Source organism: Sciurus carolinensis (genome assembly GCF_902686445.1).
Source record: "Sciurus carolinensis chromosome 14 unlocalized genomic scaffold, mSciCar1.2 SUPER_6_x, whole genome shotgun sequence".
Lineage (NCBI taxonomy): Eukaryota > Metazoa > Chordata > Mammalia > Rodentia > Sciuridae > Sciurus > Sciurus carolinensis.
In genome coordinates this window covers 2,060,818-2,086,998 of record NW_025920104.1, presented here as the reverse complement: position 1 = coordinate 2,086,998, position 26,181 = coordinate 2,060,818, and the positions used below count along the sequence as shown (strand labels likewise).

Here is a 26,181-nt window from a genome sequence, read left to right as displayed (position 1 = left end):
CAGCAAAGTGCCCAGAGCACAGAGCCAGAACACAGAGCACAGAGTGCAGAGCACAGACCACAGAGCAGAACCCAGAGCACAGAGGCAAGGGCATATATCACAGGGCACAGACCAAAGCCCAAATCAATGAGCCCACTGCCCAGAGCACAGAGCAAGAGCCAAATCCAAGAGCACAGAGTGCAAAGCACAGAGACACAGCACAGAGCCCAGAACACAGAGGCCAGAGCTCACAGCACAGGGCACAGAGTCCACTGCCCAAATCAATGAGCCCAGAGTTCAGATAACAGAGCATAGATCACAGAGTCCAGAGAATAGTGACAAGGTCACAGAGCACAGAACCAGATCCAAGAGCACAGAGCATAATACCCAGAGCAGAGAGCACAGCTCACAGTGCCAAGGCCACAGTGCACAGTGCAGAGCACAGAGCACAGAGAAGAGAGCCAGAGCACTGATCCAGAGTCCAGGGCACAGAGTGCAGAACACAGAGCCAGAACGAATAGCCAGAACACTGAGCCCGAGCCCAGAACACAGAGTGCAGAGCACGGAGCACAGAGAACAGAGCAGAGAACTGATACAGAGCATATTGCACACAGTGTGGAACCCAGAGGGAGATCATCTAGCTAGAGCACAGAGCCCAGATTCCAGAGTACAGAGCACAGAGCATAGAGAACAGAGCAAAGGCACAGGGAATAGTGCTAGGTCCCAAAGAACAGAGAGAGAGTGCAGAGACTAGACCCAGAGTATTGAGACAGAGTCTAGAGCTAGAGCCCAGAGCACAGAGCACAGAGCAGAGAACAGAGAGCACATGGACCAAAGCCCAGAGCACAGAGCCCAGAGCACACATTCCAGAGCACAGAGTGCAGAGCACAGAGCACACAGCACACTGACCAGAGACCAGAGCACGGAGCACAGTGCCCAGAGCCCAGAGCACAGAACCAGAGCACACAGCACAGTGCAGCATGCACAGGGAGATCCCAGAGAGTAGAGTGCAGAGAACAGAGCTCACAGCTCAGACCCAGAGTCAGAGAAAGTGGCCAGAGCCAGAGCCCTGAGAAGAAACCCAGAGCACAGAGCACAGAGTGCACAGTAGAAAGACAAGAGCACACTGACCACAGACCAGAGCACAGTGCCCAGAGGACAGAGCCAGAGCCCAGAACCCAGAGTTAAGAGAAAAGTGCACAGAAAACAGAGCACAGAACACAGAGCTCAGAGCACAGAATGCAGAGCACAAAGCACAGAGCACAGAGCAGAGAATATAGAAACCACAGAACACAGTACAGGGCACAGAGCCCAGTACCCAAATCAATATGCCCAGAGTCCAGATCAGAATGCAGAGAATAGAGCAAAGAACACAGAGCACAGGTTGAGGAGCCCAGAGCCCAGAGTGCAGAACACAGAGCACAGAGCATACTGACCAGATACCAGAGCATGAAGCACAGTGCCCAGAGCCCAGAGCACAGAGCCAGAATGCAGAGAATAGAGTAAAGAACACAGAGCACAGATTGCAGAGCCCAGAGCCCAGAGTGCAGACCACAGAGCACAGAGCACAGAGCATACTGACCAGAGACCAGAGCATGGAGCACAGTGCCCAGAGCCCAGAGCACAGAGCACAGAGCACAGAGCCCAGAGCACAGAGGCAAGAGCATATATCACAGGGCAGAGAGCTCAGAACGCAAATCAACGAGCCCACCGCCCAGAACACAGAAAAAGAGCCAGATCCAAAAGAACATATTGCAAAGCACAGAGCACACAGCATAGAGCCCAGAACACAGAGGCCAGAGCACACAGCACATGGCACAGAGCCCAAGGCCCAAATCAACGAGCCCAGAGCCCAGCGAACAGAGCATAAATCCCAGAGTCCAGAGAAGAGTGACCAGAGAACAGAGCACAGAGCCAGATCCAAGAACAGAGCACAGAGCCCAGAGCAGAGAGCACAGCACACAGTGCCAAAGTCAGTGCACAGTGCAGAGCACAGAGCACAGAAAAGAGAGCCAGAGCACTGATCCAGAGCCCAGAGCACAGAGTGCAGGTCACAGAGCTAGAAGAAATAGCCAGAGCACAGAGCCTGAACCCAGAGTGCAGAGTGCAGAGCACAGAGCACAGAGCAGGGAGCAGAGAACTGATCCAGAGCGCAGTGCACACACTGTGGAGCCCAGATGCAGATCATCTAGCCAGAGCACAGAGCCCAGATCCCAAAGTACAGAGCACAGAGCATAGAGAACAGAGCAAAGGCACAGGGAATAGTGCTAGGTCCCAGAGAACAGAGAGAGAGTACAGAGCCTAGACCCAGAGTATTGAGACAGAGCCTAGAGCCAGAGCCCAGAGCACACAGCCCAGAGTACAGAGTGCAGAGCACAGAGCATACAGCACAGAGTTCAGGGAACACAATAGAGACCAGAGCACAGTGAACACAGACAAGGGCACAGTGCCCAGAGTACAGGGCCAGAGTCCACAGCACAGAATGCAGATCACAGAGCACACAGCGCAGATAACAGAGGCCAGAGCACAGAGTGCAGTTCACACAGTGCACAACACAGGACCCAGAAGCCAGAGCACAGAGTTCAGAGCACAGAGTGCAGAGAACAGAGCACACAGCCTAGACACAGAGTCAGAAAGTGTCCAGAGCCAGAGTCATGAGCACAATACCCCGAGCACAGAAAACAGAGCCCAGAGGCCAGAGTGCAGAGGACACAGGACTGAGAACAGAGCTCAGAGCACAGAGCAGAGAGCAGAGAGCAGAAAACAGAAACAGAACACAGCACAGGGCACAAAGCCCAGTACCCAAATCAATGTGCCCAGATCCCAGACCACAGAATGCAGAGAAAATAGCAAAGAACATAGAGCACAGATTGCAGAGCACAGAGACCAGAGCACAGTGACCAGAGTACAGAGCCCAGTGCCCAGAGTACAGAGCCAGATCCCAGAGTACAGCACCAGAGCGCAGAGCACAGAGTGCAGACCACAGAGCACACTGACCAGAGAACAGAGCACAGAGCACAGAGGCAAGAGCATATATCACAGGGCACAGAGCCCAGTGCCCAAATCAATGAGCCCATAGCCCAGAGCACAGAAAAAGAGCCAGATCCAAGAGCACAGAGTGCAGAGCACAGAGCACAAAGCACAGAGTCCAGAACACAGAAGCCAGAGCACACAACACAGGGCACAGAGCCCAGTGCCCAAATCAATGAGCCCAGAGCCCAGAGAACAGTGCATAGATCACAGAGCCCAGAGAACAGTGACCAGAGAACAGAGCATAGAGCCAGATCCAAGAACAGAGAGCACAGAGTCTGGAGCAGAGGGCACAGCGCACGGTGCAAAGACCAGAGTGAACACTGCAGAGCACAGAGAACAGAAAAGAGAGAGAGAGATCACTGATCCAGAGCCAGAAGAAATAGCCAGAGCACAGAGCCTGAGCACAAAGCACGGAGTGCAGAGCAGGGAGCAGAGAACTGATCCAGATCCCAGTGTGCACAGTGTGGAGCCCAGAGGCAGATCATCTAGCCAGAGCACAGAGCCCAGATCCCAGAGTACAGAGCACAGAGCATAGAGAACAGAGCAAAGGCACAGGGAATAGTGCTAGGTCCCAGAGAACAGAGAGAGAGTACAGAGACTAGACCCAGAGTATTGAGACAGAGCCTACAGCCAGAGTCCAGAGCACAGAGTGCAGAGCACAGAGCATACAGAACAGAGTTCAGGGTACAGAGTAGAGACCAGAGCACAATGAACATAGACAAGGGCACAGTGCCCAGAGCACAGAGCCAGAGCCCACAGCACAGAGTGCAGACCACAGAGCACAGAGTGCAGATCGCAGAGCACACAGCTCAGAGCCCAGAGGCCAGAGCACAGAGTACAGAGAACAGAGCACACAGCCTAGACACAGAGTCAGAGAAAGTGCCCAGAGCTAGAGCCATGAGCACAATGCCCCGAGCACAGAGAACAGAGTCCAGAGCCCAGAGTGCAGAGCACAGAGCACAGAAAACAGAGCAAAGAGTTCACAGCACAGAGCACATGGTGCATCACAGATAGCACAGAACACAGAGCCCAGAGCACAGAGTGCAGAGCACCAAGCACACTGCCCAGAACACAGGGCTTAGAGATTAGAGTCCAGAGCACAGACTGCAAAGCACAGAGCACTGAGCAGAGTGCAGAACACAGAAACCAGAGAACACATCACAGGGCACAAAGTCCAGTACCCAAATCAATGTGCCCAGAGCCCAGACCACAGAATGCAGAAAACAGAGTGAAGAACACAGGGCACAGATTGCAGAGCACAGAGACCAGAGCACAGTGACCAGAGTACAGAGCCAGAGCCCAGATCCCAGAGTGAAGACCACAGAGCACAGAGCACAGAGCACACTGACCAGAGAACAGAGCACAGAGCACACTGCCCAGAAAGCACAGCAAAGTGCCCAGAGCAAAGAGCCAGAACACAGAGCGCAGAGTCCAGAGCACAGAGCACAGAGCCCAAAGCACAGAGGCAAGAGCATATATCACAGGGCACAAAGACCAGTGTTCAAATCAATGAGCCCACCACCCAGAGCACAGAACAATAGCCAGATCCAAGAGCACAGAGTGCAAAACACAAAGCACACAGCACAGATACCAAAACACAGAAGCCAGAGCACACATCACAGGGCACAGAGCTCAGGGTCCAAATAAATGAGCCCAGAGAACAGAGCATAGATCACAGAGTCCAGAGAAAAGTGACCAGAGCCCAGAGTACAGAGTGCAGAGAACAGAGCACACAGACTAGACACAGAGTCAGAGAAAGTGCCCAGAGCCAGAGCCCTGAGCACAATGCCCAGAGTACAGAGAACAGAGCCCAGAGTCCAGAGTGCAGAGCACACAGGCCAGAGCACAGAGTGCAGAGCACAGAGCACAGAGCAGAGAGAACAGAGTGTAGAGTACAGAGACCAGAGCACAATGACCACAGACCAGAGCACAGGGCACAGAGTACATAGACAGAGCTCAGAGCACTGATTTCAGAGCACAGAGCACAGAGAACAGAGCCCAGAGCACAGAGCTCAGAGATTAGAGCCCAGAGCACAGAGCACAGAGCACAAGGAGAGAGCACAGAGCACATGGTACAGAGTCCAGTGCCCAAATCAATGAGCCCAGAGCCCACAGAGCAAAGCATAGATCACAGAGTCCAGAGAACAGTGACCAGAGAACAGAGCACAGAGCCAGATCCAAGAACACAGAGCACAGAGTCTGGAGCAGAGAGCACAGCGCACAGTGCAAAGACCAGAGTGAACACTGCAGAGCACAGAGAACAGAAAAGAGAGTAAGATCACTGATCCAGGGCCAGAAAAAATAGCCAGAGCACAGAACCTGAGCCCAGAGCACAGAGTGCAGAGCATGGAGCACAGAGCAGGGAGCAGAGAACTGATCCAAATCCCAGTGTGCACAGTGTGGAGCCCAGAGGACAGATCATCTAGCCAGAGCACAGAGCCCAGATCCCAGAGTACAGAGCACAGAGCATAGAGAGCAGAGCAAAGGCACAGGGAATAGTGCTAGGTCCCAGAGAACAGAGAGAGAGTACAGAGACTAGACCCATAGTTTTGAGTCAGAGCCCAGAGCACACATCCCAGAGCACAGAGTTAAGAGCACAGAGGAAACAACACAGATTTCAGGGTACAGAATAGAGACCAGAGCACAGTGACCACAGAAAGGGCACAGTGCCCTGAGTACCGAGCCAGAGCCCACAGCACAGAGTGCAGATCACAGAGCACACAGCACAGAGCCCATAGCACAGTGCAGAGAGCAGGAGCCCAGAGCCGGAGCCCAGAGTACAGAGTGCAGAGAACAGAGCACACAGACTAGACACAGAGTCAGAGAAATTGCCCAGAGCCAGAGCCCTGAGCCCAAGTGCCTAGAGTATTGAGAACAGAGCCCAGAGTCCAGAGTGCAGAGCACGCAGGCCAGATTACAGAGCAGAGAGCACAGAGCACAGAGCACAGAGAACAAAGTGCAGAGTACAGAGACCAGAGCACAGTGACCACAGACCAGAGCACAGGGCAGAGTACAGAGCCAGAGCCCAGAGCACTAAGTGCAGATCACCAAGCACAGAGCACAGAAAACAGCCCAGAGCACAGGGTGCAGTGCACAGAGCACACTACCCAGAGCCCACAGTGCAGGTATTAGAGCCCAGAGCAAAGGGTGCAGAGCACAGAGCACACTTTCCACACTTCCCAGAGTCCAGAGCTCAGAGATTAGAGCCCAGAGGACAGAGTGCAGAGCACAGAACACAGAACACAAAGCCCAGAACACAGAGTGCAGTGCACAGAGCCCACTGCCCAGAGCCCAGAGTGCAGAGCACAGAGCCCAGAACACTGAGGCCAGAGCACAGAGCACAGAGCACAGAGCACAGGGACAGAGCACACAGCACATGGCACAGAGCCCAGTACCCAAATCAATGTGTCCAATCCCAGATCACAGAGTGCAGAGCACAGGGCACATATTACAGAGCACATAGACAAGAGCACAGTGACCACACACCCAAGCACAGTGTCCAGAGTACAGATCCAGTGCCCAGAGTACAGTACCAGAGCCCAGAGCCCAGACTGCAGAGCACAGAGCCCAGAACACTGAGGCCAGAGCACAGAGCACAGGGAACAGAGCCCAGTGCCCAAATCACTGAGCCCAGAGACCATAGAACAGAGCATAGATCCCAGAGTCCAGAGAACAAATACCAGAGCACAGAGCACAGAGCCAGAGCCTAGAGTACATAGCACAGAGTACAGTGCCAAGACCAGAGTGCACAGTGCAGAGCACAGAGCACAGAGAAGAGAGGCAGAGCATTGATCCAGATACCAGAATACAGAGCAGAGAGCACAATACAAAGAGCACAGAGAACCGATCACAGGCACAGGAAACAGTGCTAGGTCCTGGAGAACAGAGAGAGAGTACAGAGCCTAGACCCAGAGTATTGAGATGGAGCCTAGAGCCAGAGCCCAGAGCACACAGTGTGGACTGGCAGGGAGCCAAAGGAGCATGCTTGGTATGCCTGGAGAAAAACAGGAAGCTGTTACAATTGGCAACATGTATGCTTGAGCTCGTGATTGCTTGACCTTTAACAGGATTGGGTGGACATATCTGATCAAAATTGCTTGTGCATGAGACTGCTTATATATTGAGGGTGAGACTGCTTTTGGGGGGTTGTTGTTTTTGGGATATGAATAAAGAAGAAGCTGCTTCATGACCATCTGAGGTGTACGTGTCTTTATGTCCTGCTGGACGGCAACATTTGGTGGCCCATATGGGGAATGGTGAGCACTCAGGTAAGTAATAAAGGAGAAAATTTTTCACTAGCACAGTCAACTTTCAGGTTTCCCTATTTGAGGAAAGAGTGGCCTTAAGGTACTAACAGAAGCCTCCCCTAGTGAGGGAACTTAACAGAAGGCTGTCCCAAGAGACAGCAAAGGACATCCTGTAGTAAATGAATGTGTGTAGAGTGTTAGCTGTGTTAATATTTTTCTTACTTTTTCTTGTTTGGTTTCTGTTTAAATTTCACAGATTCACATGGAAGGCTCTCTTAATGCCTCTCCCTCTTGGTACTTTGCCTATATAGACATTAATTTGTTTCTGTCTGACTTCCAGGGAACCAAAATTTCAAGAACAGCTAAAAGAAGGGGAAGAGATATTAGAAACTATAAAAGAAGAACAATCAAGTTGAACTTCTGAAAGAGAAAGTAGATGTTCAGACTCAAAACAGGGATGTGACTCTGAAGAACAGGAATTATCTGAGACAGAAAAGAAGTTCTCTCAGTGGTATTTAGTCCCTACTGTGCCACGCCCTCTGGCATATAATTCAGGTCACCACTCTTTTCCAAGTTGTAGGGGCGCATGTACTTGCTGCACAGGGTGGCCCCCAGACAGTGGGCTGATGTAGAATCTCAATCAGTGTTCCCAATATTTCCTGGTATTTGAAGATCAAAACAATCAGAGATATCATCAAATATTAGATATAAAATTAGTGAAACAGTTAAAAGAGGCAGTTATGTCCTATGGAGTACAAGCTGCATTTACCATTTCTTTATTAGAAATGTTGCAAGTCAAAATCTTACTCTGACTGATTGGGGTAATTTAGCAAAAGCATGTTTATCTGGTGGACAATACCTTATGTGGAAGGTGGCCAACCAGGAGTTATGTTCTGATACTGCCCGACATAATGCAGTTGCAGGCAATCCTCAATGGAATCTAGACATGCTGACAGGCCAAGGATCATATGAAGGGCAAGGTAATCAGATTAATTTCCACCCCGGTATGTATCAGCAAATTAGTGCTGCTGCCACTAAAGCTTGGAAAACACTTTCTGGTTCTGGCAATCTTCAGGGACAGTTATCTGAGGTTATTCAAGGCAACAATGAACCCTAAGCCGATTTTGTAGACAGATTGATTCAAACAGCAAGACGTATATTTGGAGATGTAGACCAGGCTATGCCTTTAGTCTAATAGCTTGCATAGGAGCAAGCAAATAAATGGTGTAAAGAAGCAATAAGACCTTGGAAAAACAAAGACCTTGGAGTCTACTTAAAGGCTTGTAGGAATATTAATGAGGCTTTTATTCAAGATCAGGTGATGGCTGCAGTGCTTACACAGGGTCTTAGAGGCAATGCCAACCCCCGCCAGGGCCAACAGTGTTATCGGTGTAAACAATATGGACACATAAAAAAGGACTGCCCCTAGGGTCCTGTACCAAAATTATGTCCCCGATGTAAAAAAGGGAAACACTGGGCAAGTGACTGTAAATCAACTAGAGACAAAGATGGAAACTCTTTGCCTTCAAAAAATGGGAATCAGGGTCCCCGTCCTTGGACCCACAAATATATGGGGCTATCCAGTCCTTACCTCGGACCCGTTACCCTCTTGACTCCCCAACTAGACAAACAAGAGGAAGTGCAGGATTGGACCTCTGTGCCTCCGTCAGAGCAGTATTAGGTGACATTAACTGGATTAGACCTCACCTTCACTTATCCACCTCAAGTTTGGTCCCCCTGTTTAACACTCTTAAAGGCGATTCTGATCCCCTTTCTAAGCGGGTGTTTACCCCTAAGGCTCAAACAACTCTCAAGCTTGTTGAAACAGCTATGGAAAACGTTCATCTTGATTGTACTGACCTAGCTAAGGCTTTATAGTTCATTGTCTTGGCCACAAATAAGTTACCCACAGGAGTGTTTTGGCAAAAGGGTCCTGTCTATGGATTCACATGAATTATACACCTAACAAGGTCTTATTCTTGTTTACTGAATCTGTGGCAGAATTAATCCTTAGGGCATTAATAGTATCCCTTTCCACCTTTGGGTCACATCCCTCAACAATAACTACTCCTTATACTACTGATCAGATACAATATCTTATTAATAATTCCAATTCATGGGCTATAGTCTTTACTAGTACTTCTGCTGTGTTTGACAATCATTTGCCATCTGATCCTCTTCTCCAATTTTGGAGTCAACGTCCTATAGTTTTCCCCAAGATTACACAAAGAGAACCTATTTTAGGAGCTACCCTTATGTTTGTTGATGGATCAAAAAATGGTATGGGTGCTATTACTGTAAATAATGTTACAGAAACATTGCTGTTTAATACGCTATCTGCACAACAAACAGAACTATTAGTAGCTATAGAAGTATTCAGAACCCCCCATGCACCCTTCAACCTATTCTCTGATAGCAAATATGTTGTTAATGCTATTCAAAATTTAGAATTAACTGGTCTGCTCTCCCTCACTTCCACCATCACTAAGTATTTACAATCTTTACAAAAACTTATTTGGGAAAGAAAAAGCCCTTTTTTTATTGGGCATGTTCGGGCTCATACTGGCTTTCCAGGTCCTTTAAATTTACACAATGATTTAACATACATAGCCACCAGAGACCCACATATCTTTGATGCACTTGAAAATGCAAAAAATTTTCATTCCAAATTTCATGTAAATGCTTCCATTCTATGTATATGCTAATCAGATTACTAAGGCAACAGCTCGGGACATAGTCAAGTCTTGTGCTAAATGTGCTACACTTATTCGTAACCCCTCATTAGGAGTAAATCCAAAAGGGCTTCAGCCCAATCATATTTGGCAAATGGATGTAACTCATTATTCAGAATTTAGAAAACTACAATTCATTCATGTGTCAATAGATACCTTTTCAGAATTTATTATGGCCTCTGCTCATGCTGGAGAAAAAACCAAAGATGTAATAACACACTGTTTACATTCTTTCTCCATCCTAGGGGTCCCCAAACAAATTAAAGCAGATAATGGTCCTGGATATATGTCCCAGGCCTTTAAACAATTTTGTTCCACCTTTGGTATTCAACATGTCACAGGAATTCCCTATAATCCTACTGACAAAGCATTGTTTAGCGTGCCCATTTAACACTTAAAAACATGCTTTATAAACAAAAAGGGAGAATAGGGGCATCATACAGATCCTCAAAAGACAAATTATCTGTTGCCTTGTTCATTTTAAATTTTTTAAATCTCGCTTCTGAGGGCTGATAGGCTGCTGACCATCATTCAGAGCCTAATAAAAAACATCTACCTCAAGTGCTCTGGAAGGACATTCTTTCGGGACAATGGAAAGGCCCAGATCTGGTATTAATCTGGACCCGAGGATCTGTTTGTGTTTTCCCACAGGACGCACAATCGCCAATTTGGGTGCCTGAAAGATTGGTCAAGGATTCCTCAATAGAAAACCAAGAACAACAAGAAGTTGTGGAAGTTCCTTCAACTGCTGTTGTTGACGATCCCTCATCATTGTTAATGGAGGAGCCCTGTGTTACCTATAGGGGATAGTAAAAGCGTGACCTTGCCCTTTGCCCCTTACTAACTCTTGCAATCTGTATCCTCCTATTCTTACCACTAATTCCACATTAGGGTTACCTACTGTACCCTTTTCTCCTGACTTAGCACCCTTCCCAAATGGCTCCTATGACTTAGCAGGTTATGTGGGAACCTCCCCCCAAGTTTGGCTATGCTAGACCGGTAAGTCAGAGATGGATAAGATTCGTGAAGAGCTCATACCAACCTGAGACAGGGAATGAAGATATAAGCTTCATTTTCCTGATGACGGGTAAGGATGTTGCTCTGTCATGGACAACCTAAGACAGGCATGGTCTTTTTATAAACAAACAGGGGGAGATGTGGGCTGGCAGAGAGCCAAAGGACAGTGCTTGGTATGCCTGGAGAAAAATAGGAAGCTGTTACAATTGGCTACATGTATGCTTGAGCTCGTGATTGCTTGACCTTTAACAGGATTGGGTGGACATATCTGATCGAAATTGCTTGTGCATGAGACTGCTTATATATTGAGTGTGAGACTGCTTTTGGGGGGTTGTTGTTGTTTTGGGATCTGAATAAAGAAGAGGCTGCTTCATGACAATCTGAGGTGTACATGCTCTGGGTGTTGTGCTCTGTCTCTCTACTGTGGCACTGTATCCTGGGTCTGTGCTCTCAGCTCTGTGCTCTGAGCTGAGGTCTCTGTGCTCTGTGCACTTTCCTCTGTGCTCTATGCTCTTCCTCTGTAATCTGGCTTTGACTCTGTGCTCTGTGTTCCATGCTCTGTGCTCTGATCTCTGTGCTCTGCACTCTGTGCTCCATGCTCTGTGTTATGCATTCTCTGCTGTGGCTCTGTGCTCTGTGCTCTAAGCTCTGGGCTGTGTGCTCTGGGCTCTGGATATAGGCCCTGTATCAGTACTCTGGGATTGGGCTCTGAACTCTGTCTCTGTTTTCTGGGTCCTGGTTCTGTGCTCTGTGCTCTGTGTTCTGCACTCCACACTCTGGGCACTGACCCTGGGCTCTTTCTCTGTTCCCTGTGCTCTGTGCTGTGAGCATGAGATGTGGGCTTTGTGATCTGTCTATGTATTCTGGAACTATGCTCTGGGCACATGACTCTGGGCTCTGTTTTTTGGGCTCCAGTCTCAGAGCAGGAGTCCAGAGACAGTGCTGAGAGCACAGAGTGCAGAGCAAAGAGCACAGAGCACAGAGCCAGAACACAGTGCACAGAGCATGGAGTCCAGAACCAGAGTCAGAGACAGTGCCCAGAGCCAGAGCCCAGAGCACAGAGCACAGAGCACAGAGTGCAGAAATCAGAGTAGGTGTCCAGAGCCAGAGCCCAGAGTGCAGAGTGCAGGGCACAGAGCAGAGAGTTCAGAGCCAGGACCCAGACAACAGAGACAGAGTTCAGAGAGCAGACCCAGAGTATTGAGAGAGAGCCTAGAGCCAGAGCCCAGAGCACAATGTACAGAGCACAGGGATAGAGCACAGAGTGCAGAACTACAGCACAGAGATCCAGAGCACAGAGCACAGAGACTACAGCACAGAGCACAGAATACAGAGCAAGTATACACAGACAGAGCACATAGCACAGTGCCTGCAGCACTGAGTGCAGAGCACAGCACAGAGCACAGAGCACAGACCTCAGAGCAGAGTCCAGAGCCCTGAGCACAGAGCACAATGATCAGAACTTGAGCACAGAGCACAGTTCCCAGACCCCAGAGCACAGAGTACATAGCACAGAGCATAGAAAATAGAGCAGGAGCCCACAGCAAGAACCCAGAGCACAGAATGCAGAGCACAGAGTACAGAGCACAGAGTCAGGACCCTGAGAACAGAGAAACAGTTCAGAGCCCAGACCCAGAGTATTTGGAGAGAGTCTGAGCTCTGAGCTCTGTGCTGTGTTCTGTGCTCTGGGCTATGTAATCTGTTTTCTGGGTTTGTTGATTTATTCCCTGCACACTGAGCTCTGTGCTGTGTACTCTGTGATCTGATATCTTTGCTCTACACTCTGTGCTCTGGGCTCTGGCTCTGTGCACTGGGCTCTGTGTTTTGGCCTCTGGGCACTGTGCTCTGTTCTCTGTTCTCTGTTCACTGTGCTCTGTGCTCTGTGCTGTCTCTCTGTACTGTGGCTCTGTACCCTGAGTGAGAGCTTTAGGCTCTGTGCTCTGTGTTCTGGGCTCTGACTCTAAACCCTGAGCTCTGTGCTCTGTGCTCTGCACTCTGTGTTCTGGCTCTGTGCTCTGTGCTCTAGGGTCTTTGTTGTGGTTTCTGTGCTCTGTGCTCTCAGTTCTGGGCTCTGGGCTCTGTGTTCTGTCTCTCTATAATTTGTCTGATCACTGGGCTCTGTGCTGTGTGCAATGATCTCTATTCTCTGTGCTCTGTCCTCTGTATTCTAGGCTCTGGGACCTATGTTATGTCTCTGTACCTTGGGTCTGTGCTCTGGACTCTGTGTCTGTGCTCTTTGTGCTCTGTGCTCTGTGCTCTGGGCTCTGTGCTCTGTTCATTGTGCTCTGCACTATGTGCTCTGGGCTCTGTGCTCTGGGCTGTAGGCACTGTGCCCTGTGCTCTGGTTCTGGCCAACCTGCTCTTTGCTCTGTTCTCTGTGCACTGTATTCTGTGTTCTGGACCCTGGGCTCTCATTCTGTACTCATGGCTTTGTGCTATAGGCTCTAGGCACTGGATTCTTTGCAGTGGTCACTGGTCACTGTGCTCTGTGTTCTGTACTCTGTATCTGTACTCTGGCTTGTACTCTGGGTCTGGGCTTTCACCTCTGTGCTCTGTGCTCTGGCCTCTGTGCTCTGGCTCTGGGCTCCTACTCTGTTTTCTGTGCTCTGTGCTCTGTGCCTTGTGCTCTGTGCTCTGTGCTCTGGCTCTGTGCTTCACAATCTTTGCTCTGGTTTCTGTACTGTGGGCTCTGGCTCTGGCCACTTTCTCTGACTCTATGTCTTGACTCTGTGGTCTCTGCACCATGTCTCTGTCTCTGTGCTCTGTGCTCCTTTCTCTGCACTCTGCACTCCACACTCAGGTCTCTGGCTCTGGGATCATGGTCTGATAACAGAGCACAGAGCACAGAGACCACAACACAGAGCCCAGAGGACAGAGCACAGTGCCCAGAGCCCAGAACACAGAGCACAGAACCATTGCACAGAGCACAGTGTGCAGAGCACAGAGCACAGCACACAAAGAACAGATCACAGAGGGCAGATCACAGAGCACAGTGTACAGATCCAGAGCACTGAGTCCACAGCACAGAGCCAAGAGCACAGAATACAGTGCCCAGAGCACAGAATACAGTGCCCAGAGCCCAGAGAACAGAGCCATTGCCCAGAGCATGCAGTGCAAAGCACAGAGCACAGCACATAGAGCCCAGAGCACAGAGACTACAATACAAAGCACAGAGCACAGAGCTCAGAGACCAGAGACCATAGCACAGAGCCCACATCCCAGAGCCCAGAACCCAGAGCCCAGGGCACATATCCCAGAGCATAGATCCAGAGTACAGAGGCAGAACACAGAGCCCACATCCCAGGCTCATAGCACAGAGTACAGGGAACAGAGACAGAGCCCATTACCAGAGCCCTGAGAGTGAAGTGCAGAGAACAGTGCCAGGACCCAGAGAAGTGACACAGAGGTCAGAGCCCACCCAGAGTATTGAGACAGAGCCTAGAGCCAGAGTCCAGAGCACACAGGCCAGAGCACAGTGTACAGAGCACAGAGTGTAGAGCACAGAGAGGAGAGAACTGAGAATAGAAACCAGAGCACAGAGGACAGAGCCAGGATACATAGAACAGATACAAATTTTAGAGCCCAGACACAGAGTATTGAGACAGAGCCTAGAGCCAGAGCCCAGAGCACAGAGCCCAAAGTACAGAGCACAGAGGGCAGGGCACAGAGCCAGAGCACAGACCACAGATTACAGAGAACAGAGCACAGAGCAAAGAGACCAGAGAACAGAGCACAGAGCACGGAGACCAGAGGACAGAGCCAAGACCCCAGACCTAAAATACAGAGCCAAAGTACAGGGACAGAGCACAGAGCACACAGCACAGTGACCAGAGACCCGAGCACAGAGCCCAGAGCCCAGAGTGCAGAGCACAGAGCAGAGAGCAGAAAGACCAGAGCCCGGAATACAGAGCCAAGGAGCAAGAGTACAGAACAGAGAACAGAGCCCAGAGCACAGAGCTCAGAGCCAGAGCCAGAGTATAGAGACAGAGCAAGATCACAGAGCACAATGACCAGTCCAGAGTAAAGAGCACAGAGCAAAGAGCAAAAATGCAGGGCCAGAGCGCAGAGATATAAGTCTGTGTTCTCAGGTGTGCTCTGTGCTCTGGTTTGTGCTCTGTGCTCTGGTCTATGTGCTCTGTGCTTTGTACTCTAGGCTGTGGGCTTGTGCTCTGTGGTCTGTGCTCAGTGCTCTGGGCTCTGTACTCTGGGCTGTGTTCTCTGGGCTGTGGCTCATGGCTGTCTCTCAATACTCTGGGTCTGGGCTCTGAACTCTGTCTCTGTTCTGTGTAATTGCACTGCACTTTCTGCTCTGTGCTCTGAATTCTGTGCTCTGGGCTTTGCTCTGGGCTCCTGCTCTATTTTCTATGCTCTGTGCTCTGTACTCTGTGCTCTGTGCTCTGCACTCTGTGCTGTAGGCACTGTGCTCTGTGCTCTGTCTCTACTCTTGCTCTGTATTCTGTGCTCTGGGCTCTGACTCCAGGCTCTGTCTCAATACTCTGAGTCTGGGACCTGAACTCTGTCTCTGTTCTATGGGTCCTGGATCTGTGCTCTGTGCTCTGTGCTCTGCACTCTGCATTCTGGGCCCTTGCTCTGGCCTCCTGCTCTGTGCTCTGTGCTCTGTACTCTAGGCTCTTGTCTCTGTGTTCTGTCTCTCTACTGTGGGTCTGTCCTCTGGGCTCTGTGTCTGTACCCTTTGCACTGGGATCTGTGCTCTGTGCTTTGTGCTCTGTGATTTGTTCTCTGTCCTCTACACTCTGTGCTCCCAGCTCTGGCTCTGTGCTCTCTGATCTGTGCTCTGGTCTGTGGGCACTGTACACTGTGCTCTCGTTCTGCTCAATGTGCTCTCTGCTCTGCTCTGGGCATGGTGCTCCATGCTCTGATTTTTGCTTTGTTCTCTGGTCTCTGTGCTCTCTACTCTGGACTCTGTGCTCTGTGCTCTGTGTTCTGCACTCTGGGCTCTGGGCTCTGGGCTCTCTGCTCTGTTTCTATACTCTGGTTCTGTACTCTGGGTCTGGGCTCTTGGCCCTGTGCTATGTGCTTGGGTCTCTGTGCTCTGTGTTCTACACTCTGTGCTCTGCACTTTTTGCTCTGTGCTCTGTGCTCTGGAATCTGGTCACTGTGCTCTGTGCTCTGTCTCTGTATTCTGGCTCTGCCTCTGAGCTCTGTGCTCTGTGCTCTGTTCTCTGGTATCTGTGCTCTGTGCTCTGTACTCTGGGCTCTGGGCTCTGTGTTCTGTCTCTGAACTCTGGGTCTGTGTTCTGGGCTCTGACTCTGTTTTTTGGCTCTGTGCTCTGTGTTCTGGTCTCTGTGCTCTGGCTCTGTGCTCTGGACTCTGGGTCTGTGATTTGTGCTCTGAGTTCAGCCTCTAAGTCTCTGGGCTCTGGCTTCTGGGCTTCCAGACTTGTGAACTGGTCTCTTTGCACTGTACTGTGTGCTCTGGTCACTGAGCTCTGTTTTCTGTACTCTGCACACTGTGCTCTGGGCTCTGGCTCTGTGCTCTGCACTCTGTGCTCCAGGCTCTTGGCACTGTCCCCTGTGATCTCATTATTGTCACCATGCTCTGTGCTCTGTGCTCTGGTCTCTGGGCTCTGTGCTCTGTGCTCTGTAGTCTGTGTTCTGTGCTTGGTCTCTGTATCTGGCCTATGGCTCTGGGCTCTGGCTCTGTACTCTGGTTCTGGACTCTGCACTGTGCACTGTGTTCTGGCTCTGTGCTCTGTACTCTGTACTCTGGCTCTGGGCTCCTGCTGTGTGCTCTCTTCTCTGTACTCTGGGCTCTGGGCTCTATGTTTTGTCTCTCAACTCTGGGTCTGTTGTCTGGGTTCTGGCTCTGTTCTCTAGCTCTGTGCTCTGTGATCTGTGTCTGTTATTTGTGCTCTGAGTTCTGCCTCTAGGCTCTGGGTCTGGGCTCTGGTCTTGAAGATTTGTGAACTGGGCTCTGTGCTCTGTCATGTGTACTCTGGGCTCTGGCTCTGTGCTCTGCACTCTGTGCTCTGGGTTCTGGTACTGTGCCCTGTGCTCTGGTTCTTGTCACCATTCTCTGTGCTCTGTGCTCTGGCCTCTCACTCTGGACTCTGTGCTCTAGGCTCTGGGCACTGTGCTCTGTGCTTTGGTCTCTGTGCTCTATGCTCTGTGCTCTGGGCTGTGTGCTCTGGGCTCTGGCTCTATGCTCTCTCTCAATACCATGTGTCTGGGTTCTGAACTCTGTCTCTGTTTTCTGCTTAATGGCTCTGTGCTCTGTGCTCTGTGCTTTGTATTCTGCACTCTGGGCTCTGGCTATGGGCTCCTGCTCTGTTTTCTCTACTCTGTGCTCTGTGCTCTGGGCTCTGGGTTCTGGCTCTGTGGTCTGTGATCTGTGAGGTGAACTCTGGAATCTGGGCTCTGACTCTGGGCACTGTCTCTGACTCTGGGTCTGGACACTGTGCTCTGTGTTCTCTGCTCTTTGGTTTGCACTCTGGGCTCTGGGTTCTGGCTCTGGGCTCCTGTTCTGAGAACAGAGCACAAGGCGCAAGAACACAGCCAGAGCACAGAGTGCAGAGTACCAAGCACAAAGCATGAGTAAACAGCACAGAGACCGGAGCAGAGAGCACAGAGACCAGAGTACAGAGCAGAGAGGCAGACCCACAGTACTTAGCCAGATTCCAGATTCCAGAGATAAAACACATAGCAGAGAACACAGAGACCAGAGCATAGAGCACAGATCCCAGAGTCCATAGCATAGAACCCACAGCCCATAGCCCAGAGCACAGAACATAGAGCACAGAGTTCAGAACATAGTTCCAAGACCCAGGAGCACAGAAGAGGTCACAGAGTCCTGATCCCAAAGCTCAGAGCCAGAGCCAGAGTACAGAGATTGTGCAAGAGCACAAAGGACAGTGACCTGAGTCCAGAGCACAGAGCACAGAGCACAGAGTACAGAACACAGAGCACAGACCAGGAGCCCAGAGCAGAGCCTAGAGCACAGAGTGCAGAGCACAGAGCAAAGAGCCCAGAGAAAATGCATTGTGCAGAGCACTGAACTGAGACTCACAGTCAGGAACAGTACCCAGAGCCAGAGCACAGATCACAGAGTAGAGAGCACAGAGCACAGAGCCCAGAGCCAGAGCACAGAGCTCAGAGTACAGAGCACAGAACACAGAATAAAGTGTACAGAGACAAGGGCAGAGAATTCACAGCAAGAGCACAGAGTATGAAACACAGAGCCCAGGACACAGGGCACAGTGCCCAGAGCACAGAGCAAGGAGCACAGAGCACAGAGCCAGAACTTATAGTGCAGAGTGCAAAACAAAGATCACAGAGCACTGAGCCAAGACCCAGAGAACAGAGACAGACTTCAGAGCCCAGGCCAAGAGTATTGAGACAGAGCCTAGAGCCAGAGCCCAGAGCACATGCCCAGAGCACAGAGCCTAGAAACCAGAACTCAGAGAGAGATCACAGAGCACAGAGCTCAGAGACTAGAGACCATAGCACAGAACACAGAGCACAGAGCACAGATCCAGAGTCCAAAGGCAGAGCCCAGTGCACAGAGCACAGAGTAAAGAGCAGAGTGCACAGAATAAAGTGTACAGAAATCAGAGCAGAAAGTACAGAGCCAGAGCACAGAGCACCAAGCACAGGGCCCAGAGCATAGGGCACAGTACCCAGAGCACAGATCAAGAAGCACAGAGCACAGAGCCAGAGCACAGAGAATACAGCCCAGTGCACAGATCACAGAGCACAGAGAACACATCACAGAGCCCAGAGCACAGAGCACAGATCTCAGAAACCAGAGACCATAGCACAGAGCACAGAGTACAGAGTACAGTGCACAGAGCCAGAGCCCAGAGTACCTAGCCAGAGCACAGAGCATATAGCATAAAACACAGAGCACAAAACACAGTGCAGGAGCCCAGAGCCAGAGCCCAGAGCACAGAGCACAGAGCACAGAACACAGACACAGAGCCAGAGCACAGTGCACATAGCACTGAGCCCAGACACAGAGTCAAAGACAGTGCCCACAGCCAGAGCCCAGAGCCAGGTCCCAGATCACAGAGGAAGAGTAAAGAGTGCAGAGCAGAGAGCCCAGAGTACAGAGCACAGAGCACTGAGTAAAATGCACAGAGACCAGAACACAGAGCACAAACAAGAGCATAGAGTGCAGAGCCAGAGCTCAGGGACACAGCCCAGACTTCTGGCTCTATGCTCTGCACTCTGGGGTCTAGAATCTTGTCACAGTGCTCTGTGCTCTGTTCTCTGTCTCTGTACTCTGGCTCTGGCTCTGAGCTCTGGGCTCTGTGCTCTGTGCTCTCTGTTATGTTCTCTTGACTCTTGGTTCTGTGCTCTGTGCTCTGGGTTGTGGACTTTGTGCTCTGTTCTCTGACATGTGGTCACTATGCTCTGTGCTCTGTGCTCTGTCTCTTTACACTGGCTCTGGCTCTGAGCTGTTGGCTCTGGGCTCTGTGTTCTGTGCTCTGTGCACTTGGCTCTTGGCTCTGTGTTCTGGGCTCTGGTCTCTGGTCATTGGGCTCAGTGCTGTGTGCTCTGGGCTCTGTGTTCTGTCATCTACACTCTATGCTCTGTGTTCTGCATTCTGTGCTCTGGGCTCTGGCTCTGTGCTCTTGGCTTTATGCTCTGGGGTCTGTGCACTGAGCTCTGCACTCTGCACTCTGGATTCTGGGCTCTGTGATTGGCAATGTGATCTGGCTCTGTGCTCTGTACTGTGTGCTCTGGGCTCTGGATAAATTCTCTGCTCTGTTCTCTGTGCTCTGCCTTCTTCCCTCTGGGCTCTGGCTCTGTGCTCTGGCTATTTGTTCTTGTTCTATGTTATGGACTCTGTGCTATGGACTCTGGCTGTGTGCTCTGTGCTCTCTGCTCTGGGCTCTGGGTTCTGTGCTTTGACTCTGTGCTCTTGCTCTTTGCTCTGTACTCTGGTCTGTGCTCTGGATCTGTGCTCTTGTTTCTGGGCTCTGGTCTCTGTTCTTTCACTCTATTCTAGATCTGGGCTCTGGGCTGTGTGCTTTGTGCTCTGCCCTCTGTGCTCTGGGCTCTGGCTCTGGGCTCTGGGCTCTGTGCTCTGTGCACTGTTGTCTGTGCTCTGTGCTTAGTACTCTTTGCTCTGGGCTCTGTGTTTTGTCTCTGAACTCTGGGCCTCTGCTCTGGTCTCTGGTTCTGTTCTCTGTGCTCTGGGCTCTGTCTCTGTTCTCTGTGCTCTGTGCTCTGGCTCTGTGCTCTGACCTCTGGGTCTGCTCTCTGTGCTCTGTGCTCTGTGCTCTTGGCTCTGACTCTGTGCTCTATATGGAGTTCTCTGGCTCTGTGCTCTTTGCTCTGGCCTCTGTGCTCTAGCTCTGTGCTCTGTGCTATGTGTCTGTGCTCTGTGCTCTGAGCTCTGGCTCTGGGCTCTGGTTTCTGTCTCTGAGTTCTGGGTTTGGGTCTTTTCTCTGTGCTCTGATCTCTGGGCTCACTGCTCCGTACTCTGGGCTCTGTGTCTGTGCTCTGTGCTCTGGCTCTCAGGTCTGGGATATGGCTCTTCTTTCTTAACAAGTTTTGTCAGATATTTGGATGTGCTTTTATGTATTCTGTTTTGATATTCAGATTTTTGCACATATTGGTTCTTTGCTTTTACACTTGATTAGAGATGGTTTCGATTAAATTTCTGATATTGTGGTGCACTCTTTATTGCCAGAGCCATGATTCAGTGCTGCATATCACAACATGATGTTGTTTACACTTAAAGTCATGAGAGTAGGTGGAGTGGTGTAAGGAAAGTCTTTCCTCAAAGGTATTGTGCCAAAAAAAAATAAAAATCAGCATGTGTATTACCAGCTGTCCCTTGCAAGCTACAGGAGAGAACAAGGATTTCAAAAGGGCATTGATATCCTTGCAAGGGGAATTAGGTTCAGTAATGATGGTTGCTTACAGAATGATCTGACACTATTTCCCATATTGGTACAGTATGTTGAAGCTGAAGAAATGTCCTAGAATTTGGGCGTAGACCTTAAACAGTGACCATATTGTTAGTGTCTCTTCACTGTAGTTGGTTTTCAGCACCCACACTTTTATGCTTTTCATGTCTCCCCAAATGTCCTCACTCTTTCTTTTTGAGTATTCACCTATGAAGCTTCCTAATCATTCCTCTTTCAGCATGCAGCATGTCCAAGTTTGTTATTATGCCCAGTGAAAATGTGTTCATCATGCCAACAGTCAGGCTCTTGTTTCATCCATTGGCTTGTGGTCTGCAACTTTCAGGGGCTGGTAATAGAACTCTTGTCAATTTCCCAGAGGGCCTTGTGCCACAGAGGCACTAGTCTGGTCAAAGGAATGAGCCCTTGGATGTACACAGATTGACCTGATATTTCTGCATCTGAAGATGAGTCGAAGGGCCTCTGGAAATATTACAGCAGGAAAATTTCTGAGTGCAGCCCATTGTAAGGCAGCAGCCAAGGTGTTTGGCCCTGGCAGGTGGAGTGAGCACAGAACTACTCTCCTTGCTTGACAGCTCCTTCCAGTCCTCCAATCAACATGCTGTGTGAATGCCTTCCTCATGACTCTCCACATGAGCCACCCCAGCAGCCACCAACCTCCACTTGGAAGGTCCAACTCCTCAGGTTTCAGCTGTCTTGCATTATGGCTTTCTGGGAAAGGAGGGGCAACCGACCAGACTGGGTTTGATGTTTCCCAATTCAAGGAGCACCTGAACCAGGGAACTGCACTGCACTCTCCCCAGCCCTGAACTGTCAGTAGCCATCATGATGTGTGGCTGCTAGGGTCCTAGGCTAGTTACCTGATTTGGTAAAATCATGGGTGTGACCAGACCTGGAGGAGCGGTTTCAGAGGGCAATGCCAGCTGGGGATTGTGGTAAGTTTGGTGACCCACATGCCCTCATGCAGTCCTCCATCCCTGCCTCATCCCCTAGACCTCGTGGGGACTCAATGCCCAAGGCAGGAACTAGGTGACCAGGCTGTCATGAAGCCTGGTGTGGCCAGACAAGCACAGCACCATCTAGCAGGCCTGGAGGGTAGTGCGAGATGTCAGATATCAGTGGGTACCTTATCATGCTGGGACCCAGAGCAATCAACAACCCACTCAGCTGAGCCCTGCACACCCCATAGCTCCTCTTCAATTGGGCCAAGAGTTAGAATATCATTTCTTGAAACATCAGGCCCCTGGCCCTCATTCCTTTCATCTTTCCTCTTATTGTCTCCACAGAGCTGGTGATTGTTTTGAATCTCGGTCTGAAGTGGCCAGGACCAGAAGCATCTCTGGTTGCCATGGGAACTGTGACACCATCTTGCTGTTGTGCCACCCCTCTGTGACTCAGATGCTGTCTGCAGTGTAGGCACGAGGTCACAGAAGTGAATCCTCATCCAGGTGGTCCAAGGTCCAGAGAAAGCCTCTGGGGATAGAGAAAGTGCATTTCTCCTAATGGAGATTGAAACCTCCATGCCCTTTACACCTGCCATGCCTGAAGACCGCCCCTTCCACTTTGAATAGAGTCTCTCTCCCATCTTTTGCTCTCATGGCACAGGAGCACTGGAAACAAAGTGAGACTATTCTCAGAGTGCAACAACATGCAATAGAATGATTGAGAGATCAGGGAACATTCCTGGGAACCTGGTGGGCATTGTAGCCCCTGCCCTGATTCAAAACACTGTGTATTTGCTGATCATTTGGTTCAAAACCAGACCTCTTCCCTCACCACAGTCATCATTGTCTTCCCCAAGGTTGGTTTGCTGGGGTGGCAGTCAGTGTTCGTTGGGACTACCAGTTCTCAGCATGTTCTTCTTCCAGAGGTGCCAGGTACCAGAAAGAAGCAAGAATATGGCACAGTTCAGAATGACATCCACTACCTCATGGCTGTGTCAGGGCTGGGATATGACAGTGCTGACCTTCCTGCAGAGATTCTGCTGAAAGAAGAGATACTGCTGGCATGTGGTTGTGCTGATTCCTCCAGGGGAGTCAAAGGATTGGATGTACCACAAATGCCTCAGAGGGGCTGGTGTTGGTGGAGGAGGCCACAGTCACAACACCACCAGCAGTATGGCATCAGAGTTTCTTGCTGACTGTGATCCAGGCCCCAAACTGCACTCCTTCTGTCTCTTCAGTGCTGGGTGACTGAGTCCATGCCAGCAGTCAGCTCCATGACCATCTCCTCTCATCTGCCTCCTGAGCTTGGTAGAATGATACAGCTTGTGAACAGGGACAGTGGGCATGTGGGGCAGTGGTGGCTACTGGGCCTGTGTCCCACATATAAGCACCAAGGGGTCTCTCAGAGCCATAGGATGGAAGTGTGTCAAGGGCTAGAATAAGTAGTGTGTGATGTCATCAGAAGGGCATATTGCACAGGATAGGTGCCAAATAATTTGTCAATGTGATCAGTCACAAAATAACTCTAATGAGTGTTTAATACCTTCATCACTATACATGCATGAGACACAGAAAATTGTAGTCAGCTGCTGAGCCTTCACATGAGAGATATGCACAGGTTTCTAGCCAGTCACAGAGATCAAAGACTGTTTTACATCCCAGGGTGACCATTTCTGGGAGTGCACTGCCTGACTCAGTCCAAGATTGCTGAGTCTCAGGGCTTCATTCTTGCAGGAAGAAGACATGGATGCCATTTAGGACCAGAGAGGTTTGCTTGTGTGCCACCCACCAACTAGTGAAAGCAGGTGACAGGTCCTCAGCAGTTGAGCAGTTCATGGGCTCAGATCTGACATACAAGTAGGTGCTCTAGATGCTCACAGCCTGCCAGGGCATGGCTCAGCAGTCAGCGACCTGAGCACCAGCACAAGTGGCCTTCTCAGCATGTTTGTGAGGGGTGTTTTGTCTTTTGCCTGTGGTGCACAGCAGGAGTTGAGGGTACTTGATGCCATGAACATATGGAAGCCATCTGGAGGATCAGAGTGTGACAATAGTATAAAAGTACAGAAACAGGCAGTGGTTGCATTGACTCACCCTCCATCAGGGTTCCCCAGGAGGATGAGTGACAGTGGGAGAATGTGGGCAGAGGGCTGGAGAATCTAGGCTCTGTTCTCACTGTGCTGCTGTCTCTGAAGGGTGGTGGAGGGTGTGGTGGCATCAAGGTGCATCCCAGGGCTCTAATTGGCAGGAGAGAAGGAAGGATCATGGGCAGACATGGAGGTTTTGCAGACTGGCTGATGTGAGATTCCGGGGTACCATGCTGAGTGTGAACACCCAGCAGCATGCTGCTTTCTTCTCCAGGGTGCAGAGGGCTTCAGGGCAGTCAGAACTCTGGGAAGGTTATTGGGGTGTGTGAGCAGTGAGCAGCATCTAGATGTTGCATCTACCACACTCAGTTGGCTCTTTTGTGTGCCACATTTCACTTACATGAAAAGTCAATCACAGGAGAGTTACAGCCACAAGTCTCAACACCCATTGTGCTGTGTCAGCAGTTCCAGCTCTGTGCCCCTTGTTCATCTAGTGAGTGATGCTGAAAACTCTCAGAGTGCATAGAAGTGCATCTGAGCCAACACCTGTGCTGCTCCTGGATCAGAGGAAGGATCTCTATGTCTTTGAATCCCAGAGCAGTTAGAGTAGCAGTGAGGTATGAGAAGTGTTCAGAAATGCTCAAGGCAGAGAAGCAGTAGGCTAGGATGTGACTTTGGAACTGATGAAAAGACAATATGGGTGAGCTGTCACAAACAGGGTGTGATCCTGCTCAACAGGAGCATGTCACCCAGGGCATCAGTGGGAGGGGAAGGTAAGGTGAGACAGGTTTCAGTGTACAGCAGCTCACAGACCTGACCCTATTGGGACAGAAGTGAGCAGGGAGTATGTCTCAGGAAAGCAGGCTGGAAGGGACCACTGTGTCCCACAGTCCTGGGCTTGAGGAGGGCTCCCAATATTGGGAAGTATGGTGGGACAGCATATGCCTCACCATGGAAGTGAGGACCCAGTCACCAGAGGTGAGGATTTCTGGTTGGAGGTGCTGGAAGTGAGGGAAGAGGCAAGGGCCCAGGAACTATGCCTGTCCGCAAGAGGAAGTGTGGGATATGGAGGATTTCTGCTTGGAAGGGCAAGACCAGGACAAGGGTAGGCAAAACAATGCAAATGAAGTGCATGTGGGGTGGGATGGGTCACAGAAGAGGCCTGTGCTGAGCAGTGCAGGAGGGGTGCCCTCAGAGGAGGAAGGTAGGTGAAGATCCAACCCAGAGCATATCCCATGGGGCCTCCTCAGTCAGACTCAGTGTAATGCTGTGTGTCCACTCTTGTGGGAGGGGCTGTCCACAGGCAAGGTGTCCCCTAGGAAGAGGATGATGGATGGGATTTCAGGGAGATGAATGTCATCTTCCTCAGAGAGCCGGGCCCTGAGCATAGAGCATGTGGAGGGTCTTATTCTGTAACTTCCCTGCTCACTATCCTCATTCAGGAACCTACCATCCTTCTCCCTCTGCCCTGAAGGACACCAGAAGCAGACTTTCCCCAGAGAGTTGTGTCAAGGGATGCAGGAATTTGCCTCAGGTGTGAGCAGCCAAACCAGCAAGGCCCAGCAGGTAAGGACAACAGCCCACAATAGGTGACATACACAGCATCCATGAAAGTTCCTAAATCTCACCAGAAATGTCCCCAAGCAATGTAGGGATCTTCCCTACAGCCCAGCTAGGTCACCTAATAAACAGACTGCTCCACCAAGCAGCTGTCCCTTCCTACATTCTCTCCCCACCTCCACCCAGTTTGTTCCTTCCACATTGGTTGACACCATCCTGAGGGGAGATCCCCACACTCCTTCCTGTACCTCTGTACCTCTTTTCCTGCCAGTTAGCTTCCCCCTCTGCCCAGGTAATTACACTCCACCAGATGGCACCCTCTGCTGGGTGTCTTAGGCTATAATCAGATGTCCCCCAGGCCCCTTCAATGGTCTGTTCTTCAGGAATTGGTGTCACATCTTGAACTCTTCCCTCCATGTGTTCAGTTTTATTACAAGGGATGTGTTCATTTATCACTTGCCTAATCTGCAGAGGCTCCCAGATCTGAGATGGGGCCTTTGAAACACAAGACAAGGGTCATTCCAAGACAGGTAATGGCCCTGAACAGGCACTATATGTAGAGCATTCTCTTCCAGGATCTCAGGATGTTCCTGGCCAGGTCTTGGCACTCTGGAATTTAACTGACTCTGAAGCACTCAAAGACATACAGGGTGGAGTGTCACCTCAGGGTAAGGGCCCATATGTGACTG

At 50.4% G+C, this 26,181-nt stretch overlaps 1 long non-coding RNA gene across 1 annotated transcript; it reads left to right on the top strand.

Moving 5' to 3' along the window:
• The first annotated feature begins 7,179 nt into the window (after positions 1–7,179).
• On the top strand, positions 7,180–22,984 carry LOC124973098 (uncharacterized). The gene is made up of 3 exons (XR_007106619.1): positions 7,180–7,280; positions 21,125–21,839; positions 22,191–22,984. It is a non-coding gene; the product is annotated as an uncharacterized LOC124973098 (long non-coding RNA).
• Positions 22,985–26,181: the final 3,197 nt, after the last annotated feature.